Source organism: Chrysemys picta, chromosome 12, assembly GCF_011386835.1.
Source record: "Chrysemys picta bellii isolate R12L10 chromosome 12, ASM1138683v2, whole genome shotgun sequence".
NCBI classification, from domain to species: domain Eukaryota; kingdom Metazoa; phylum Chordata; order Testudines; family Emydidae; genus Chrysemys; species Chrysemys picta.
In genome coordinates this window covers 48,427,904-48,451,295 of record NC_088802.1, presented here as the reverse complement: position 1 = coordinate 48,451,295, position 23,392 = coordinate 48,427,904, and the positions used below count along the sequence as shown (strand labels likewise).

The window sequence follows — 23,392 nt, the reverse complement described above, 5'->3', positions numbered from 1 at the left end:
AATATATTAATAACGTTAGACTAACAATGGCACGGAACAATAACCAGGGAACAATGGATTAACTCACTACTGAAAATAGCCAAGTTTAAAAAAAAACAACACCTAATTTTTACAAGATCCAAAAACCAGCTGCGGCAGCCCTTTTTTGGTATCTCCAGAGATGTTAGTTACTCCCCTCTACATTTCACAGAGGATATGTCAGCCATTCCAAATTACTCCAGATTCACACCAGAGGTCAGAATGTGACTCATGGGCTTGAATGGGAGAATTCTCTGAGTAATAAGGGTTTGGATCCAGACAACAGTGTTTTTAACTTTCCTTGGCGTCGTATCTCTTTTTTTATCTTTCTTCTTCTTTGCTCTGTTGTTACGTTTCACCTTCCCATGTAGTGTGCCTCGTTCTGCTCTTACTTAGACCCTGGGTGAATCAGGAATAATACTGAAGTCAATAGAGCAGGTTACACTAATGTATAACAGGATTGACATCAGGACCAGTATCTTTGACTGTAGGTACACTATGTACCAACCCTTCAGTTAATTTTTAATAAAGCACCTTTCATCTATAGCTCTCAAAGCACTTTACAAAGGAGGGCAGTACCATGATCCTCATTCTACAGATGGGGAAACTGAGGTACAGACAGGTGAAGAGATTTGGTCACAGCTAGCCAGCAGAGACAAGAATATAACCCAAGTCTCCCGAGTCCCACTACAGAACTCTATCCACTGGGCAACACTCTCTCTCAGGTTGCTCATCTGGGTTTGTACCTTTGGACTTGATTCTGCTACCCTTACTCATACTGACTAGCCCCTCACTTTGAGAGTAGGCCCATTGATTTCTGCTGAACTTCACAGAGTGTAGTCCTAGGGTGGCACAAATAAGCCCAAAGAAACAAAGCCAGGTTTTCTCATCTGGCTGAGAGCTGGGATTTAGGGTGTTTTACTCCCCAGGGCCACTTTGCCAAATCCCAGCCTATATATGTAAGTGGGTACAACTGAATTCATTCGTTACTGAAAGAGACAAAATTCAGCTGCCAGTGGACCAACCTGCAAAGATATTGTGCTCACGTAAGTGTGACTGAACTTGGTGGTCATTAGATGAAAGTATGAGACCATAACAGATAGACAGAATCACATTTTTTTGGTCAGACTAGTACATAATGGCAAATTTAACACAACAATGCTGAGCCTGCAGACATAGTGACTAGCCCTGGGTGCATTTCACGAAGGACATCCATTGTTTCTATGGTATGAATAGATGTTTCTCCAAAGGGCCAGATCCCCACCTCAGTTATACCATGTAAGGCCGCAATTCTATTCCCATTGACCTCAATGGTGCAGGAATGGGCCCTAAATGTGGAGTAAGTCCACTAAAAGTCACTGTAGAATAGACCAAAATCTGCCCCAGACACTATGATTTGGGCCTGATTTTCAGAATCGCTGAGTACTCCCACCACTCCAGAAGGGAAGGGGAACCAAAGCATTAACTAGCAATGATTAACCTTAGAAATAATGGTTTCCTTTTCAAACACAGAGCTGTGCTTCTTCTTAGTATAATGACCTCTGCTCCAATTGCATCTATTAAAGACAATTCCTGGGGGAGACAGCTACATGTAACCCAGATGTTACAACTGTGGAAACAGCAATCACGGGTACAGTGGTGTCATGGGCAGTTTAAATTCTTACTGTCTGAACAAGAAGTTACGTATATAAATAATGGGTGCGTTTGTGGGAGCAGCTGTCAATGGGGAAATCCCCTTATCCTACCATAATCCTACATTCCATAACCCTTGGCAATTAAACAAACGTTATTTACGCTGCTGCTTCCTCCATGGGGGACCTTCAGTCCATGCAATCCTTCCTCAGTCTTTTCAAGTTTCAATCTCAAAATATGTTGCAAGTGTTCTCTATTTGGGAACTTGGAAGTGTGATGATGTTAAACCCTGGTTGATGAAGGGCAGGAATTAGGGGATTTAGCTCAACTAGGGTCTAACAAGAAATGGGCTCAGAAGTAGCAGGTGAGAATTTGTTTGCACAGCAGAAATCTTGCATTGGCTCCAAGAGATTTAAGTGTCTGCTGAGGGGGAGAGGTGTGCACAGGACAATCTATGTACAATGCTTATTTGGCCTTTGTTACTATAGTACCTGAACACTTCATAAACTTTCATGTATTTATTCTCATCACATACACTGGGAGTCAGAAACTGCTATGTTCTAAACCTGGCAGGACAGTAATTCCGTGTCCCGTGCCTCAATTTTCTCATCAGTAAAATGGGGACTTGGGCCCCGATCCAATTTCCATTGAAATCAGCGGTGAGAATCCCATTGATTTCAATGGAGTTGGATCGGACCCATAGCCCTTACATACCAAATAAGGCCGCAATCCCACAGGCCATTCCATGCAGTCAGACCCCTGCGTCTGTCGAAGCCTATGGTGCTGTGGACGGACAGAAGGCTTCACCCGGGCAAAACAAGGTGTAGGATCGGGGCCAAAGGCTCATCAAACTTTATTGCTGGTGAGGAAAAAAAAATTTAAAATCTGGGTGCAACCATGAGCAAATGTTAAACTGAAATGATAAAGGAAATATTATCCAGCTCACTCCATCGTATTTCACATGAAGATTTATGACGCACATTTCAGAGGCAGTAAGGAGACAGACTGTGTGTTCAGACCCTCCCAGCCTTTTCTCCCCATCTGTAAAAAGGGAATATCCTACATGTTCAATGCTGCAGTTTAATATCATTGCCCCAAATCAACCAAGATATTAGTACTATTGGGCCAAAGTCGCTCCTGGTGTCACTGTTAGTACAGGGATGGATTTGGTCCAGTATCCTTTAGATGGTGGAAAACAATACAAACTCTAAAAGTCAGAAAGTTTGTAGTTTATGCGCTTTTTATACTGCTGATGTGGTGCATCACGGGGAATTCTGGATCCTGGCTTTGTCCTCATAATCTTCATGTTGTTTCAGGGGAGCTGTATTGTTTTGTACTGAATGCAAAGGAAATAGTTCTCCATTCAGACATGAGGACTAATAATTTGGAAGCTGTTAGTCATCCCAGGCCTGACTCTGATCTCGTTTACATTGTCTTTGCAGCCATACAATTTCACTGGCTTCTGTGGAGTTATACCCTAATGTACACCTCATGAAAGTAAAAACTATGGTCCTGATCTTGCAAATCCTTACTCACCGGGGTAATCCGTGCTCCCTCCTGTTGTCAACTACTCCTGTGTGCAAAGTTTACAGGACTGGGCCCCGAACCTCTGTTTTTTTCCGTTAATTCTACAGTCACAAAGAGGAGTCGGAAGCTTTAACATCCTCTGCGGTAATTCTAATGCTGGCTGAGACCTACCCTCGGTAACATGGTGGAGTGGAGCTCCTAAAATGTGCAGGCCTGTTGCTGCAGAGGTCAGACGTACTGGTGAGGAGATGAGATTATAAGTAGCCCCTTAGGGGGAACTAAAACATTTGGCATAATTGAAGCTTTGTTACACTCATACCAATTGGAACTTAAACTGGCATCTCGCTGGAGTTCAGCGCAGCAACTGCTGCCATTCAGCGCGAAATAAATATGTCCAAGCCTATGCAAAGCTGAGGAGGTCAAATTCCAGGGGCTCCCATGGCCTCGTGCGGTGCAAAAGCCAGAGAGATTACTTGCTGAATCGGAGGCTTATTTTGCCTCTCCAGCAGTTGCCATTGTGGTAACAGGAAAACAATACTGCTTCTTAGGAGACAGAGTGTTATTCATTTCATCATTCTTTCCAGCTGCGTCACTGAACCAGAGCAGTTCCCTCCTGCAGAAAAACCCGCAGGAAGGGAAACTCAGCAAGGTGAGCCTCAGAGAGGTTTCCTAGACCCATGCCCATTGGTGGGAGGGGTCTGGAGGGCTGAGGATTTGGTGCACCGACGCCCACAGATCTTGGGGGGTACAGAGAGCAGGGAGCCTACCCCACTTTGTGCTGAAACAAGATCTACCCTGCAGGGACAGCTCCTCTACTCTGGGCAACGCAACTCCTGCAGAAACTCTCTGCACCGCCATTGGCCGAGAGGGAGAAGACATTCTTCAGGTTTCACGGCTTGTCATCAGGGCTGGCTCCACAATCTATGCGGCAGCAGTTCACTGGGCCTTCCTCTTCCGTCTGTCACCTACACACTCCTCTGATCTGCCAGCCACAACTCTGTCCCTGAGCCCTTGTCCCGCCCGACTGCAGGGCCCGAAAATGAATCCCCCAACTGCTCTCCCCAGTCCTCATTTGGAAGGTTCCACGCCTGGATTTCCGGCAGATGGTCCAGAGCCTATGGGTAAGGAAGAGAGGAGCATTCACCACTTCAGGTGAGGACTGCAGAGAAGAGGTAGCAGAAGGGATGGGAATTGTCCAGCCCCAGTCTACTACTGAGCTGGATGGCTCACCCCAGGAATAACTATGCATGGGTCCCCCAAATCCTTCTTTATATTTAGAGACCAGACTGCGCACCACTGCATTAGTACAATAGGAAACCTTTATATTGCATTAGAACAGTCATATCAAACCTCTATTTGTGCTTCATTAACACAACATCTAACAATCACATACGCCTCTACCCCTATATAACGCTGTCCTCGGGAGCCAAAAAAATCTTACTGCGTTATAGGTGAAACCGCATTATATCGAACTTGCTTTGATCCGCTGGAGTGCGCAGCCCCGCCACCCCCCGGAGCACTGCTTTACTGCGTTATATCCGAATTCACGTTATACCGGGTTGCGTTATATTGGGGTAGAGGTGTAGTGCCTTACCTCCAGAAGTATCTCAAAACACATTACAAATGACTGGCTATGGAGGGATCATCTCATTTAGTGAAATGCAGCCACCTCTGGGCCGGAACTCAGCATACAGCAACACTACACAGCAGGTTACCAATGGAATTCCTTTGGTATTTTAGGGAGAATTTGGGTGAGCAAAATATAATTATCCAAATCACAATCCTGCACTGGTATGGAAATGGCTGAGTCGTGCTTTTCTGTCTCTATAGTCTATGTCTCCATGAAACTGGAATTTGTTTAGGAGACACCCACATGCTGGCAAAAACACTATGGAATCCTTAATAAACACAATCATAATAATACCCAGCTAGCACTTTTCATCAGTAGCTCTCAAAGTGCTTTACAAAGGAGAGCACTATCAACATCCTCGTTCTACGGGGGAAACTGAGGCACAGGAAGATGAAGTGACTTGCCCAAGGTCACCCATCAAGGCAGTGGCAGAACCAGGAACAGAACACAGGTCTCCTAAGTCCCCATGAAGTGCTCTGTCCATTAAGCCACGTTGCCTCCTTCACAGATGTGATCAGGACCTCAATTTTGCGTCTTATCTAAGACTGCCTCCAGCATCACACTGCCCCTAACAGAATGCTGGGCCACTGGCTCAGTGCTGACTGAGAGGCAAGAGTGCCACCTATTAATGTCTATTAAAATGCTAATTCAGTAAGAATTGGGGCCTCATTCTGCTAAGTACTTCACACACCCTACACAAAAAGATTGTCCCCCAAGAGCTGAATTATCATCATTACTTCATGCAGCACCTTGGGTTTCTCCCAGGGCTGTCTCTTAGACTCGTTACATGAAAAAGCAGCTATTTTCCCCTCCACAATATTTTTTTTTTCAGCAAAAAGTCTTTAACCTGAATTCTGACTTCTTCAAGCACCTTTTAAAAAAAAATTAAAATAAACCCCAAGCTTCTAAGGCATATTATTCCCAAACACATACTTGTGCCTCCAGCCGAACAAATCAAGTCATTTTAGTTTCTGCTCAGGCCTTCAGCATGCAGACAAAAACATTTTTTATTCATCAGTGGTAAAAGGCTATAGCCATTTGACTTTAAAACACAGACATGCTTAGTTCTGGGCTCTCTTCCAGGAAGTCTGTGTCACCCAGGCTGTAGATCGATATGTTTGTCTGCAAAGTCACCCTTTTGATCTGTAATTTTTCATTTTGACACAAGAAATGCCTCTTGGTCAAACTTCAGTTGGTCTATTAAATTCTAAATCATAATGGAAATGAGAATCACATTGCTGTAACCATGTGATGACTACACAGTTTGGCGTTTACTTATTCTTCTGTTAGTTTGCTCGACTGTATATTTATGATTCCAACAACACTGAAAATACTGTTCCCTGGCTTCATTTAGGATAGTTGCTTTTTTGGGGGGTGGGGGGGAGGGAGAGTGGTCTGGCTTTCTCATAAACCAGCCACTCCACTTTATAGAATAAATCACTCATTGAATTGCTTAAGCGACATGAAATGTTATCACAAATTTTTTATACTGTGCTACGTGAGCATCACGTCAGCCAAGACCTTCCATTTATTGTTTATAAAGGTAGGTTTGGACCCAGAAACCCCATGCTCCTTAGTCCCTCCCCTTCTCCCCCATTAGCTCTTACTCATATGAGCAGTCCTATTGGCTCCAGCAGGACTGCTCAAGCCAGGAGTGCTGGAACCCATAAGTGTTTGCAGGATTAGACCCATGCATTTATATTTTTCTTCAATGAATGAGTTCAAGATTTTCTCTAACAAAGACAGCTGGTGTTACGTGTAGGGCAGTGCATAATTTGTGCCAGGGCTTAGCTCCGGGCTTGGCAGTTCATAGCCCCGGCACCTCTGGGCTCGGCCGTTCATAGCCCCGGCACCTCTGGGCTTGCCGCATCAGTAATGAAAGTAAAAACATTGCTTGAGCCCTGACACCTCTTTCATTACAAATTACGTACTGGTGTAGGGAGTAGGGAGGAGGCAAAATGGCTGGAAAAAGAGCCCCCTGCCTTTATTAACTGCACCAGCCATACTGATCAGGCTTTTGGAAACATCATGTTCACACTAGCCATCCACAAAAGCTTAACATAGGTTCTGGTCGAGTCACTCCACATGAATATTACATAATCAGATTTGCATAGCTACTCCCATGCTAACACAGTGCTTCTCAACCGGTGGGTCGCAACCCCGGGAGGGGCTCATGAAAGGTAATGGTGGCGGTGGTTCCCAAGGCATTGAGAATTTTTTTTTACAATCTAAGCAAAGGAAACCTCACTTCCCAAATCTCTGCACACCTTTGCTCTTCAAGGTCAAGTATTTTCTGCCACCCTCTTGAAACACACACAAATCAGTTACACAGACATCTTTTTTTTTTTTTAAATCATCATTACATTTTTTACACTTACTTTTATAACAAATGTAAAGGGGTTGTGAAAATAGTTGACTGAATAAAAGCCGCCAATCTGAGTGGGATGAGAAACACTGTACAGGACTGTCGCATCTTACGCACATTTAACATGCGCGATTTCAGCTTTACGCGGTCGGCAAAAAAAAAAAAAGGGAAAAATAACAATTTTAATACTGTACCTGTAGTGCAGGCAATTCCACCCGCCATTGAACTCAATGTAATTTTGACTATACGCGGTTTTCGCTTTACGCACTAACCGCGGAACGGAAGCCCCGCGTAAGATGAGACTCGCCTGTACTAACACATGGTCAAGATTTCAAGAGGCCGGTGATTTTGAGTGTCTCCATTTTTGGGTGCTCAACCAAGACACCTTAAAGGGGCCATATTTTTGGAGGGTGCCGAGCACTTTGTGAACATCAGGCCCCTTTAAAGCAACTCAGGTTGGGCACTCAAAAAAGGAAATACCCAAAATCATCAGACGCTTCTGAAAATCTTGCACCCCTAGCCTTCCAGCTGATAGGATGAAAGCATGAGTCTCTTGATTATTTAAAGGGGCATTAAAAATTAGTTAATTCCTCAGATTTAGTTTGCTAAACAAAATTCAGACTTTAAAATCTAATAGATGGAAATTTCATTTTTTTTTTAAATTCAATGAATTTTTGGGGTTGGGGGAAAGATGATGGGAGGGGCAAGGTTGGGGGAGGACAGAGGGGAACGTGAACATATCCCAGCTGTGCTGTGAATTCAAACACAAAAACAAAGTGCTAGTGCATCAGAACCAGAAAATGAAACTCACTAGAAACAAAAGTGAAAGTGACCTACGCAGCATCATTCTCTAAAGGGAGTATAATACAGTATAATGTAAGGAAACAGCACCCATGATGAAAAGGAAGTGAGCTTGCCCAATTCTTCCAGCTATGTTTATCTGAAGTATTATTAGTAAAAGAAATTGCTTTTTTCTTTAAATGTGGAGCCAGGCCTCCAGGGTGTAAATCAGTGTAGCTCACTTGACTTAAATGGGACTATATTAATTTACATCAGTTGAGGACCTGGCCACGATTTTTAACGGTAGTTGTTACTCTAGACCTCTATAACTTTGGAAATACGTGTTCTATAATTCTGCTAATAGATTCACTGTGTAACGGTGACACGGTATCCCAGATGGATAATGGTGACATTGTATGGGCCAGATTCTCAGGCGCGGAGCACCTGCTACTCCTGATGGAAGGATGCGTTCAAGTATCTTAAACTCACCTTTGCCCCCACCTCCCCCTGGCTGGGGCTGTCAGTGCAACATCTCCTTGGAGGCCCAGCACAGAATCTCACTCCAAGAGTCCGGATTCCAAAACCCCTGTGTTAACATTAGACAACACTTCATTCCCCAATAACAGCGTCAATCAAATCCTTTCAGGTGCAACAGATTTCCAGTCTGAGTGCTCAGCTGCAGAAACGCGTCTACACAATGTTTAAAGCAGAACCCTCCCGGGATTAATCCATGGATAGGATTAAAATGATCTTGTTCAGCATTTGCTTGAGGTTTCATTTTGCCCAGCGCGTGACACTGGGAGTTCTGGTTTTCAGAACACTGTGCTGCTCTATCTAGTGGGTCTGGAAATCACATGTTGGAGCTAGCAGGGAGGTGGGCACTTTCATTCAGTCCGATAGCATCATGCAACATAGCAGGGCTCTTTCATTGCATCTGACCTCCCAACACGAGAGGTGCGGTACCAGGGCTCAGGCCTGGCGCAGCTCCAATGCTATGAAGAGTACAAGCATTTCCTTTTGCGGAGTCGGTCTGTTCAAAGGTCAGTAGGATGCCTAATGAACACATCTACCCTTTTTATACCCTGACAGTCCCATTAGTAGCAAAATGCCAGGGACAAAGGCTCTCCACAGTCTGTCTTAACTGCCCAGTGGGGGAGAAAAATCAGATTCACCATCCATCATTTTTGAGTGGTTTTCTTGGAGAATAAAACAGTGTAACACGTAGGGCCTGATCCTGTCCCCCCCTACTCATGCTGAGTGGCACTTTTCCAGGCACAGAGACCCACTGTGTAATGTGGGTGAGTACGTAAGTACTAAGGATGGCAGAATTAGGCCCTTATCAAGCATTTTTAAAAGTCTCTTGCATCATAATTCAGTGCAGCTGCTCATTCGTTTGTCTTTCACCAAACCTGCTTAGGTTTTCTGACTTATTAAGAAACTGTATTGTTTATTATTTGTATTGTAATAGTGTCAACGGGCCCCCTCATGGATCAGCGCTCCACTGTGCTAGGTGATGTACAAACACATAACTAAAAGATGGTCCCTGCACTAAAAGGCTTACAATTGCTGTGGTTCAGGTTTCATAGAAGAAGAGCTCTATGGTGCTGGGAATGTACTTTGGCTCTGTAGGGATAGTACTGAGATAAGAACCCTGGAGGACTGGCCTGGCGTCAATCAGAGCAGGGGAGGGAGTACAAAGAGCATTGTAGTAGAGCTCAGAGACCAATCAGGTCAGAGGCTCATTGTGCTAGCTGCTGCACAAACACATGGTAAATGACAGTCCCTAACTCAAAGAGCTTAGTTTAGTGGAATTGGTAGGTCTGGGTTCTCTTCCCTGCTCTCCTACTCACTACATGGCGGCCATGAGCAGGCCACATCTGGGTCGCAGTTTCCCCATGTGTAACATGGGGACAACCTCTGGAGGACTAGTATCCGAAAAGCACTTTGAGATCCTCGGTTGGAAGACACTAGATAAGCACAAATATTAGTAGTAATTTGTTCTACAGGGGCTAAAAACTTGCACTCCAGTTGGTGTAGTTTCCCATACATACCCTCAAGAAATATAGCATCCCTCTCTCCATTAACAGGGAACCCTTGTGACATAATCCTTGGAAGAAACGTATGTTTCTCTAATCTCTTAACTAAATTTGTAGGTTTTAAATTTTATCTAGTCCCATGTGCAGGACTGCATTTCTCTCTACCCTTCCCATATTAGAAACGCATTGAATACAGCCCAACGGTCCAATTGTATTTGCAGGATCAGAGCCCAAGATTTTCACCCTACAGGCGAGCTACAAAGAAAACAGCAAATGCCAGGGAGGATCTGTCCAGCTGAGTCTGAACAAACACTGATGAAACTGGACCAGATTAATGCAATAATCATAAACCCTGCATATGTGCAGAGTGTTTTCATCTTCCAAATGCTAGGCAAACATTCCATTCCATTTTTCCTGCCTATGCAGCTGTGAGTTAGAATGTATTATCCCCATTTTACAGCTGGTGAAACTTAGCAGCAAGTAATTGGCTTGTTAAGGCCACAGAGAAAGTCAGCCTCAGAGATGGAATTAGTACTGAAAATGCCTGGCTCTCAGTCTTATGGCCATGTCACACTTTTGTGCAAGAGCTGACTAATCCAATGTACAGGAATTGCATCTCCTGCCTTTTACACTGAGATTTAAATGACACTTTCTCTGGTTTGATAATATGGTGTCCCTCCGTAACACCTTTTATCCTAAGATTCTAAAGTGCTTTAAACACATGAATTCTTCCAACACATATGTGGGCTAGATAAACGGCATAATACCCATTTAACCTGTGAGTAAATGTGAAGCACAAAACAATTAGGGACAGATTTTCCAAGAGCTCAGCTCTCACCAAGGCACCAGAATAAGTGGCCTTCTCTCTAAAAGAGGTGGCTCAGGTCTTCTGAAGTATCTAACCATTTGTGACTTTGCAATCAAGTAAGGCAGTGGGAGAATCAGGACCAGAGACTCCCAGGCCCAGATCCACAAAGTTATTTAGGCTGCCTGATTTCCGTGGATATAAATGGAAGTTAGGAGCCTAAATACCTTTGAGGACTGAACCTCACTGTTCTACTCTAACCACTGGACAACAATGCCTTAAAGCAGTGACTCGTCTTCATCCATCTCAGACCCCCTACCTTAGAATTCTGTGTCGCAAATATGTACGTTACACAAAACTGATATAACTGCCTTTGCATCTACATTTATGCAAAGAGTCCGGGGGCCAAATTCAGCACTGGTGTAAGCAAGGGCAACTCCAGCAAACTCTCTGCTTCCCCAAATTTACACCACAATTTGGCTTCCCAATACCGTTTACAGGTGTTATCCGTCGCAACAAACCAAAGCCCCTACACAAGGGTAAAAGCGAGAGGAATTCAATGTTTCGTGCTTACCAAGCAATCCTCCACCTTTCATGCAGCACCAAATATTCCTTTTATTGAAATATTTACACTCACGATTATTAAGCAAAACACACTGCCTCTGTCCTCTTCTGAAATACAGTAGTACGACAAAAATCACTGCAATAAGTGGCGTAAAGGTTTCCTTTCCATATTCTGCTCATCACAACATACTGCTGTGTGTCAGGGAGGGGTCTGAGCTGTAGTTTGGATGAGGAACTGAACTTCCAGCATTGGGGGTGTCTTAGATGCAGGGTTTTAATTCAGACCAATCTCTACCATACATTAGGTGCTTTTGGGTTACAGTTGTTCATTAGCCATAAGGAGTGTGCTATCAGTGTCTCTTATCTCTTTATTCATCCTGGATTTGTGTCCACGGCTAAGGGTGTGATGTGGGGCTCTGCAGTTGCCGCTCACTCAGGCCTGGATGGCACAAAGGGATTGCTCCCTTTAATAGAAAGGAGTCACTGTTTCCCTTTCCCCGCAGCATCTTCGGTGGTAATTCGGGCTGAGCGCAAAGGAACCTGAGAATTGGACACCTAATCTCCCGAAGCCACAGTGAAAATCCCAGGCTGTCTATACATGCCCAGTGTTAAATAACATGCTAGTGTTGCCAACTTTCTAATCACACAAAACTAAACACCCTTGCCCCGCCTCCTGCCCCGCCACTACCCTGAGACCGGACCCCTACCGCACCCCTTCTCTGAGGCCCTGCCCCCGCTCACTCCTTCCCCCCTCCCTCTGTCACTTGCTTTCCCCCACCCTCACTCAATCGCTCATTTTCACTGGGCTGGAGCAGGGGGTTGGGGTGCGAGGGAGTGAGAGGTCCAGCTGGGGGTGGGGCCAGAAATGAGGGGTTCAGGGTGCAGGAGGGGGCTCCAGGCTGGGAGTTGGGATGAGGGGGGGAGGTGAGGGCTCCGTCTGGCAGTGCGGGCTCTAAAGTGGGGCCTGGGATGAGGGGTTTGGGGTGAAGCAGGGGGCTCTGGGCTGGGGCTGAAGGGTTCAGAGTGCGGGAGGGGGGTGGAGGCTCCAGGAGGGAATTTGGGTGCGGGAAGGGGCACAGGGCTGGGGCGGACGGGTCGGGGTTGGCAGCAGGTTGGGGTGTGGGCTCCGGGAGGGAGTTTGGGTGTGGGAGGGGGTGAGGGCTCTGGCTGGGGATGCTGGCTCTGGGGTGGGACTGGGGATGTGGGGTTTGGGTTGCAGGAGGGGACTCTGGGCTGGGGCCGAGGGTGCGGGAGGGGGCTCCAAACTTGGGCAGGGGATTGGGGTGCGGGAGGAGGTGTGGGCGGCGCTTACCTCAGGCGGCTTCCAGAAGCGGCCAGCTTGTCCCTCAGTTACTAGGCAGAGGCGCGGCCAGGCGGCTCTGCACACTGCCTCCGCCCGCAGCTCCACGGCTAATGGGAGCTGCGGAGCCGGCGCTTGGGGTGGGGGCAGTGCGCGGCGCCCCCCAGCCGTCCCTCTGCCTAGGGGCCACAGGGACATGTTGCCGCTTCTGGGGAGCCGTGCGGAGCCAGATAGGGAGCCTGCCAGCCTTGGGCCAACCAGACTTTTAACGGCCTGGTCAGCAGTGCTGACCGGAGCTGGCAGGATCCCTTTTCGAGTGGGTGTTCCAGTTGAACACCAGACACCCGGAAACCCTGCCACATGCATGTCAATTAGGAAGATTAATAACTAAGAAGATTGGAGTGGGCACAGCAATTTGTTTTAAATACATTCAGTTATTATTTGTTTAGTACTCAAGTGGTCTAAGGGCTTAATCAATATCCCGACCGAGATCAGGGCAATGGGTTCTCTGGTTTCAATACCAACCCGCTTCCCCCAAAGTAGGGTTGCCAACCCTCCAGGATTGTCCTGGAGTCTCCAGGACTGAATGATTAATTTTAAATTAACGATTATGTCATCCGACGAAACCTCCAGGAATACATCCAACCCAAACTGGCAACCCTACCCCCAAAGCAAAGCAGAAAACTGGCCAGCTGCAATTTCCGCATGCAATGAAACAGGGGCTGCCCAGCTGTAACCCGGCACAATGCATGACAAATCAATGAGCCCAGCTGCATTCCCAGTGCAAAGACAACTGTCATTCCACCCCCGTCACACACAAACCTGTGCAATGCAGGAAAACCGGCTCCCCGGCTGCAATCCCTCCCCCCGTTGCAATGCAGGAAAACGGGCGGCCAGTCCCCTTGTCTTTCTCGCGGTCTCTCTCAAGCACACCACGCGCGAGCAATGCAGGAAAACGCCCCCCCGCGGCATCCCTCCCCCTTTGCAACGCTGGAAAACGGGCTCTTCTGTTGCAATTCTCCCCCACCCCCTTTGCAATGCAATGCAGGAAAAGAGGCTGCCCGACTGCTGTCCTCCCGGTACAGTCTCGGCTCCGCTCTGGTAGCTTAGGCTAGGGCCAGAGATCGCTGCTCGGAGGGGGTCTACAGAGCACATGCAATCCCACCCCCTTGCAGCGCTCCTGGCCCCGCAGTCTGGAGGGCCCGTGCGGACCGGTGCACGCTCCTTTGTGCGGCGGCGCCAGGAGAGCCCGCTGCGTGCAGTAGCACCTCCCCGGGGAGGAGCAGGGGGAGGTTACACGGTCCCCTCGGCGCCGCAGCCCGGGCCCCCCTTTGTGTCTCTCACTAAACGGAGCAGAGGCTGAAAAATAAAAAGAGGCTGCACAAGGCGGAGCCAGACTCCCCTTCCCCAGCAGCCCGGGCGCTCCATTTCCCTTTCAGGCACGGACGGGGTTCGAACCCGCGATCTTCGGTTTACGAGACCGACGCCTTACCACTTGGCCACCGCGCCTGACGGGCTAGCAGCAGGCGAAAGCAGCCAGTGGAAGGCAGCAGCCAACGATCCCGGGCCTGCGTTCCATCCGCCCGGGCCAACGTTCTATTTGCCCTGGTCGCGTTCCCTCCGCGCGGCCCAACGGTCTATGTGCCCTGGCTGCGTTCCATCCGCGTGGCCCAACGGTCTCTCCGCCGCTGCCCGCGCGGAGCACAGCGCCCAGCTGCCAAACCCCCGCAGCTCCAAAGCAGCCACGGATAAACTTTCCGGCCTTATGCATGTAAAACAGCATGCCGGAGGGGAGGGGACGGGTGGATTGTAATGCAATGCTGCACCCCTCCGCTCCTTCCATGCAGTTCCCCCAAGCACCAGCAGCTCTAGAGCAGGCAAGGAAGATATTTCAGGACTCATGCGTGCAGTGACGGAGGGAGGGTTACAATACACCGCGTCCCCCCTCTTTCACCCTACAACTTCTTCCCCCTAGTACAACTAAAGCAAAAGCCAGCAGCCGCAAAGCGGCCAGAGACCAACTTTCAGGTCTGCTGTGTGCAAACTGCACACGTCCTCCGCGACTGCACCTCAAAATCCTTCCAATGGACTCCCAAAATCCCTAGTAGCTATAAAGCTGCGAGGAGCAGTCCAGGCCTCAATGCACCTTGGAATGCATTAAACCAACTCTTCCCTGCTGTGCTTCAATTTGCCTCTGAAAAACCCGCCAGAAGTTGCAACGCGACCTTGGACAAACTTTCAATGGATATGAAATCCTCCCCTGTGAGAATGTGTGGAGGGGGCGAGTGCACCTTTCTCTAGCTCCCGTCTGCAACGCTCGCCAATGAGAAAAGAGCACCGGCTACAGCGAAGTAGCCCCGTTTCCACGTTCATGCACGTAGCACCCTGCTCCCTCCAAGATAAGTGGTTGCAACCATGTAAATTAGACTGCAAGCTTCCCATGCATCCATCGGGGATTTCAAGGTGGCATGTTATGGATGCACCTTCCCCCACCAGGATGTAAGACGTTCACTTCTCCCTCTTCCCAAATAAGCAGTTGCCAAGGTGGCAAACTTCCACGACTCATGTAATGCAGGCCTCATTCTAGAACGAGCTTTCAGACATTCAACCGGCCCTAGAGAGAGAGAGAGAGACATCCCCTCCCCCCCAAAACGACGGGAGGGACAGACAGCCCCATCGTGGCTTGGATCCGAGGATCCGAGCGCAGCTATCTTTCTCCCCCCCCCTTAGGTGGGGCGCGGTCCTTACCCAGCCAATGCATTGAAATCTGGGCACCAGAGTAACAATGCCTTGATGAAGTTGGCTAGATTTGAACCTGCGACCTCAAAGTACAACGCTTCCTAACCCACATCCAATCCTCTAAGCCACGGAGCGCTTCATGCTACAGCGTTCACTCTGTTTCTATAGCGATGCAGCAGTAGCCACGCCACAAAGCTGGCTAAAAAGCCGGGCTGTTTCCCCAGTTACCAATCTGGGACCTTTCACGAGTGTTAAACGCACGTACAGCGAAGTGTTCCATGCCGCACGCTTCGAATTATTAGCACAGTGTCCAGTCTAAACGTGAAACGTCCCAAGAAAGTGGGTTTCCCTCACGTTCTTTGGGAGAACATCCTGAAGTCTAACATAACTATGTCAGCTCAGGACGTATTTCCTGGCAGCCTGAAAGTTCGTGTTTGTAGTTTGATCATTATATCAATATCATTATATTATTCATTATATAATAAAATACAATAAAATCGTAACAACATTAATATTAACTACCACTTTAGGAACGTTTTCTCCTTTAGGTTTACATCCACTAAATCTCCAGTCTTCTGGCTAATCTTGGGTCAGACCCCACGAAGTGAATCAGTTGCGATTTCACCCGATATCTTGTTGTTAGGGGAGAATTTGGACTGTGTAGTTTTGACACATAATGTAGCTTTGCACTGAAATAACTTTTTTGGCTTCCAGTTTTTAAATTGACATACCTTACTTGGCTTTTAGTGGCTGATGTCTTCCTCCTGAAAACAGTATAATTTAAGTGGAATATTTATATGATATAATTTAATCTAGCTAGCTTTCTATAATGTATCTGTCAGTTTGCATCCAGGCATCTGTTCAGTCTTATTTGATTCAGGGCATCCTAAAAAAAGTACATGTATTCTGTTATACTGACACTCCCTCCACCCCCCTTTGGGTAATTAAATAAAGACCGAGACTTTGTTTTAGGACTTCAGCCCCACAAATAGCTGGCTTGGAAAGTGAACAGTTGCTTTGCTAAGTACAAACATTTGCTTTTCAAATTAAAAAACACATGGGAAATCACCTCCCAAGCAACCAACTGCACATGCATTAGGCGTTATTGTTTATCTAGCTACTGATGGGTATGTAAGGAGTAACTAATATACTATTCACCACTTATAATCAAACCTGTAAGGGATAACACAGCTCAGAACAGGACAGAAATACAGAGTTTGGCATTAGTTAAAAACTTTTCCAGAAAGCTAATATAGACTCCACAAGATTTACACATTAGAGTCAGGACGACTTTTATTCAGTCGCGTTTTCTTTCTATGATTAATCTCCGTTCACGTAATACTTTGTGTCACATACCCCAGGAGGTCTGCATCTGTTCAACGAGCGGTGTCACCCACTCAAACAAGGAGCGTGTAGAGGCAGAAGTGCATCCTGGGATGAATATATTAGAGGACTCTCGGCAAGTGGCAATTGGAAGATCAGCCTCGAGATGTTTGCCAGCAGAGGACTGACTAGGATGAATCCTGCACAAGCAGCGGCTCTGGGCCTAGCTACAGACTTGGGCAGAGGTTCTCAAACTGGGGGTCGGGACCCCTTAGGGGGTCACAAGGTTATTACCTGGGGGGTTGCGAGCTGTCAGCCTCCACCCCAAACCCCGCTTTGCATCCAGCATTTATAATGGTGTTAAATATATAAAAAGGTGTTTTTAATTTATAAGGGGGGTCGCACTCAGAGGCGTGCTATGTGAAAGGGGTCACCAGTACAAAGGTTTCAGAACCACTGGACTTGGGGAAATGATCGCCTGCGGTCTGTGTTCCCTGGCAGAGAACAAGCTGAATGCTCCTATTTCCCAGAGCGGGCTGTGTTGCCTGGGAATAGTGCCACGATACCTAGGAGACTGAGGGCTGATGCCCCCCCACATATCTCTCACCCCCTGAATCTTCAATTAATACAGCAACACAAATACAAATCAACCCCTTCGGTATACTGCACCATGCCACCGTGTGCTTGTAATAAGTAGCTCTCATGCCAAGAAAGGTCAAAACCTGCTCGGTCCTAGGGTGTGGCAAATGAGCACTGTCTGCAGTAAAGAGACACAGTCCCTGCTCCCCTGCATGACTGTAGCTGGAATATACGCACTACAATTACAGTATGGACATACAGAGAGTGACTATATGGGCCAGGTTGCCAGAGCCGGCTCTAGACACCAGCGTTCCAAGCATGTGCGGCACTTTTCAAGGGGCGGCATTTTGGCCCTTTGGGGGCAGCACTTTTCAAGGGGTGGCACTCTGGCTTTTTATTTTATTTTATTTTATTGCTTGGGGCAGCAAAAAACCTGGAGCCGGCCCTGCAGGTTGCACAGTTATTTTGGCTGCGTTGTTTTTCTCCTTTCTCTGACGCATCTGGCTCACGCTTTTGCTGGAGGCAGCAGTGTTTTAACAAGGTGATTGCGACATCCCAATACCAGATTTCAAATTCTCTGCCCCTCTTTCCCCTCCTTTGTTCTTCCTCCGCCACTTCTTTTCCCGCTAAGGGGTTTTAAAAATTTACTACAAAGACCTATATCGCCATCTGCTGGAATGATACTGAACTGCACATTAAAGTTTGATCTATTTTGTCTAACTTTTCCACCAGTGCTTTTTGGCGCTTAGTTGCCTTGCCTGCCTTCCTATTTCAGGAGGTGTGGGAGTAAGGCCATGAATTTTAAGGTTAAATATTTAATGCACGCATTTAAAAAACGTTTTGTGCATAATGAAAGAAAACTGACCCGTTGGCTCTGAGACTGAATAGAATGTTTCTCTATTACAATGAACTAACTATGTTGAACCCTTTAAAATGGTTCATGCTTTGTGGGTAATGTGCTGATAGACCTTATCTGCAAAAGTGTCATTTGGATAGAATTCGGTCCTAGGGTGTTTCACTGACACACTAGACAATTTGCTGAGGTGCAATGGGAGATGTTTTGCTACTGACAGCATTCCAGGGTAGTGACCTTTAATGTCTAATGTTTGACCTTTAATGTTGTTTTTTAATCACCCCACATTTAGAACGGTCAAACAGTTTTAAAGAGAGCAAAATATTTCATGACGCACATTGGGCAATTTATTGGCATAACCTACAAATGTAAAATGCAACAGGGTAAGCATCGCACGTAAATACAGACGTTCCGCTGCTATTGAATAAAGTGTACAGCAGCCTAATTAACCACTCTAGCATTCTTAGGATGTCTATTTTGTAATCTGGCCATTGTGCCATTTTTCCCTGCACCAAAAATCTATCCCTAGCTTCATAAAAATGCTGTATCCCTGGGTCATTATGGTTACAAGCTAAGTGTCATAGTCACATCATTATGGCAAAATTGTAATGCATGATCTCCATAGGCCTGCTCATGATATAATAGACTATCATCCCTATGCTTTTTACAAAGGAGTGTTAACGAGACAGGTTATAGAATAATACATAATGGACTTAATCCTGAAATACTCAAAACTCATGTTCTAAACCTCCTTTCTACCTCTGCTGATTCTAGGGCCAGCTGGTTCCAAACAGGTCTACACTGATTTTTGCTGGCTGGAATGGTACCTTCTGCATTTATTAGGGCAAATAACATTTAAGGGAGCGATGTTATTAGATGGGCCAGCAAGCACAGAAGACAGCTGATCAAAGCAGCAGAAAGCAATAGCTCCTATGACACAGACACCACAGGGATGAGTGTAATAGGAATGCCAAGATAATACGGATAGATTCGCGCCCTCCTGCCAAACTGCAAGAACTGACCAGGGTGCTCACCTACTGGTTCCAGGCGTGGTGTATCTCCTTTGGTAAAAGATGTAGTTGCTGCCATCCAGACTTACATTCAAGACTCACAAGTTCTTTTCCCAGCTCTGCTACTGAAAGGCCCTTCACCTCTATCTTGCCTCAGTTTCTTCCCCTATGAAATGGAGCTAGATCAGGGGTTCTCGCGACAACGTTTTTGGTGGCCTCCAAATGCAGCCACCACTTCTTGCTGGTGGCCACTCTGACAATTTTTCCTAAAATACTTAATTAACTTTAGGGAAAAAAAACAAATAAATATGGACATACACATGTCCAAATCATTGTAATTTATTTATATAGTGTTGGTTTTTTTTTATTTTTTTTTTTTTTTGCAGACTCAATAATAAAAATAATGCACACTTGTCTCTATGCTTTACTGGACCTGAACAGAATAGAAACACAAATAAGATGCTTTGCACATTCTTGTCTTTTTTGTTGTGGTTTCTTTTGCCTTTTTGATTTTTTTTTTTTAAAACATGCTCGCTAGTAAGCCTGCTGCTGGGAAAAGCGATACTTGTCAGTTAATATCACGTTTCCCAGCTAGTTACTAAGTCTGCTGTGAAACATGATATTAACAAACATACAAATATCACTTTTCACAGCAGATTTACTCAGCCCGGACAAGACCAGGGACAAATTAAGCTCTGGATGGGGAGGTGGGTAGGGAGGCGGCAGGGGCGATAGGAGGGGCATGAGCCCAGAGCCTGCCACGGTGCAGCCAGAGCTCAAAGCCCTGCAGCCTGAGCGTGCTGCTTGCCACCCCAGAGCTGAAGTCCGACCCCATCACCTCTAGGAACTCAGCAGCTGTCTGCTCCTCCACTGCTCCCCCCCACAATCACCGCCCTGTTTCTAAAGCGAGCTGAGGGTTTTGGATTAAAGATCCTGTGCACAGCATAGTGAAGAAGTAGCCGTATTTGTTATTCAAATATTGCAGATGTAGTGGCACACTGAACTCACGCACAGTTTCCACCAGATGTAATAGCGGTTTGATTTCCCCAGCAAGTGATGTTTTTATACAGGCGAGTAATTAAGCTGGGAAGTGGGTCACTCAAGCTTGTTAGCCTGACCTGCTGTTGTGTTTTGGGAACAAAATCACCTCCCATCTCTTTTGTGAATTGAGGTTAGCACACACAGCTGGGGGAGCGGGGCGTTTTCTTTGAGCCTACTATTATGAAGCTGTATATCCAAAATTTCATAGTACAGGGAGACTTGGAAGCCTGGGAAGCCTCAGAAGATAATAGGTCGCTAGAGAGCTCTATGGATTATTCATAAGCCATTTTTGCTCTAGTTCCGAGCATGAATGTACTTGTAAGGAGAAATGCCATCAAGCATTGGAAGGAGCAGTATTATTAAAGGGTGCACATTGTATTAAGAATCTGCCTGCCGTCTAGGTAGCAACACAGATCTTCAGAAAATAACCGTTTGAGCAACTAAAAAAAAAAAACCTTGATTTTGTGAGATCATTTGATAATTATAAAAGAGTCCCTCCCCCTTGAACCCCTTTGGAGGCCAAGACTCTAGCCAGACAATCTGATACTTGAGAGGTGAATTAAAAGCTTAACTGATAGAAAAGAGGCCTGATTGTCCACTCCCCTGCAGGCCAGGTGGTCATTTAGACTACAGTAAAAGCAGGTGTAAAATGCTACAAAATCTGATCGGTAACATTCAACACCCCCTTTGAACAGGTGCAAGTGATGGAAGGTGCAGGGCAGTAGCAAATCAGGCCCAATGGCAGATTTTGAAGATGTGATACCCATATCTGAAGCAAAATTTTGAGATGCAAAAGATTACTGGAGAAGGGCACGTGGCACAGAAGCCTGGCCATCCTCCAGCTACATTAGATAGTAAAATGGTCGCAGGAGTTAGTCTTACATTTGCAATGGGATAAATATAAGAAGCTAAGACTGTTGGTTTGCCCTGATCATGTTATACTGCCAGCAATGTAAGATGCATGACAGTGAGTTAGAATGGCAAATGTGCTAACGGCAAGCATTGGTATAACATTTCTGGAGTACTTTTCCAGACAGCCATAGCGGTTTATATAAAGAATGAACTGAAAGTCTTGCTACTGCTTTTCATCACTTTTGGCTTCTCCACAGGTGCCATGTTTCCCTGGGTGCTGATAACATATGCTGTTGTTACCCCTTAAATGCTTATATTCACGCAGCCTCATCTCATATGATGTGAATTACAAGTATCTCTGTTTTGGAATCTGTCGCAGTATGGATGCAGGCCTCTGGGACTGGCTCATGGAAGGGCTAAACGGGCAATATCTACTATCTGGATTAGAATTCTTTCATTAGTCCCAGAGAGAGACTGCCAGAACCCATCTGCGCGGTTGGTTTCTCTTTTCCTATTCTGAATCACCCACCCCCTGACAGATTAGAGTCTTAGGTATGTTTACCTTTAGGATAACGTGCTGATGGAGTTTCCTTAGCACTGGAAGAGACTCCAGTGTTTGCAGCTAGCTGTGAGACTCCATTTTGGATCAGGTGACGGGGCTGGTGATGTGTCCAATCTATTAGGGGTGGGGCTAAGGGACTATTAAACCTCCTACAGGCCTTATTCCAGTGTGAGGGCCCAGGTTAGGGGGAAGTCTGCACTAGCCTCTAAATGCTTAGTTCAGATTTGGAGTGGAGCAGAGCTGAGATGTTCATTCAGGCTTAGAGATCTAATGTGATGCCAACTCCAGAATTTACTCTAGTTTTAGGAGCTTCCTCTAGTGCTCAGAGCTGGTAGATTTCACTTATTGGTAGGAAAGCTTTTTTTAATTAGGGGATTTCTAATGGCATGTTTATTTTTTATTAAGCTACTACTAGAATACTGCAAGTTGAATGTCATGCTTCCTCTAGGATCTTAAACTAAAACTCTCTCTTCTCCCCTTTCCTCTATGTGTGAGTGTGACCACTATTTGTTGTCTCCTTCTGGGCATTGCAATACAGTCTTTGCAAACCTGAGAAGCTGTACTGAAGTTCTACCATAGTGTTTTTTCCTGCCAAGAGTTTTGCAAAAAGTGAGAATTCCTCTTGCAATGTCTTGGCAGGCTCCATCTCTCTAAAGTACTAAGTGACCTTTACACAGCAGCAAATATCTTCATTTGTATCTGACAGTCTCATTCTTCTACTGACTACAAAGGAGTGTCTACTGCTATCTGGATGCATAGATGAACTGCAGAGATAAGCAGAGGAACAGTGTATGGCGAATAAGTAGGCTAACAAATTCCAGTACAGTAGAAATGACTGGATTCAAATCAACAGCAGTAACAGAAGGAGATTGAAGGGGTGTTCCTGAGATATTGTGGAAGAGGTTTCTGGTTGCATCTGGTGCATCAGGCTCTCTTTGTGCTAATAACTGGATAAGGAAAATTCCTCTCCAGAGTGGTTAGGGAAGCTGGTGGTAAAACTGGGGTGGTAGCATGGTCCGGTCCATACACTGACCTTTAACTGAGATTGTAACTAATTACTGGCACAGTTGGCTCTGTGCATGATTTGCGTCTAGACACCACATGGTTCTACTCAGTATTGGTAACCAGTTTTAAACCTCGGCAGGCACAGAGCTAGGTCAGCAGGTTGGTCTCTGTGTAATGGGGAATCTGACTCCCCAGTGGGTCTTGCTTTATGTGCGGCTGAGGCTGCATGTCTCTCAGGAACTCCGTCCCAGTGGGTCTCTGCTGGACAGAGATGCTCCTGTTTCCCCAGGATGCATTCCTACAAATGGTGCTCTGATGGGAAAACAGCTGCTGTGTGGATGCAAGCTAAACATTACTTCACCAGTCACATTTAAGAGTAGAAAGGTGGCCGGTAGGGCTGACAGCAATAAAGACTTCCATTTGTTGCAAGGTAATGTGGATGGAGGTAAATATGCCTTAGCTGATATAGCCCATACATGTAGTAAACTACTGGCACAGCTAAATGACCTCCAGTTGGTCAATACTGGAGTTGAATAACGTTATGTCACCAAGTCAGAGAGATGTATGTACAACTATCTAATATATGCACATGGCCCCATTTGAGGCCTTAGCTCTATTGCAGGGGTCGGCAACCTTTCAGAAGTGGGGTGCCGAGTCTTCATTTATTCAATCTGATTTAAGGTTTTGCGTGCCAGTCATACATTTTAATGTTTTTAGAAGGTCTCTTTCTATAAGTCTATAATATATAACTAAACTATTGTTGTATGTAAA

The 23,392-nt window shown here is 46.1% G+C and overlaps 1 protein-coding gene and 1 non-coding gene across 2 annotated transcripts in view; both read right to left on the bottom strand.

Moving 5' to 3' along the window:
• The window catches only part of LOC122172254 (retinoid-inducible serine carboxypeptidase-like), a 331,017-nt gene that overhangs the window by 57,814 nt on the left and 249,811 nt on the right, over positions 1–23,392 (bottom strand). The window lies entirely within an intron of this gene.
• TRNAT-CGU (transfer RNA threonine (anticodon CGU)) lies at positions 14,095–14,166 on the bottom strand. Its single transcript has one exon. It is a non-coding gene; the product is annotated as a tRNA-Thr (tRNA).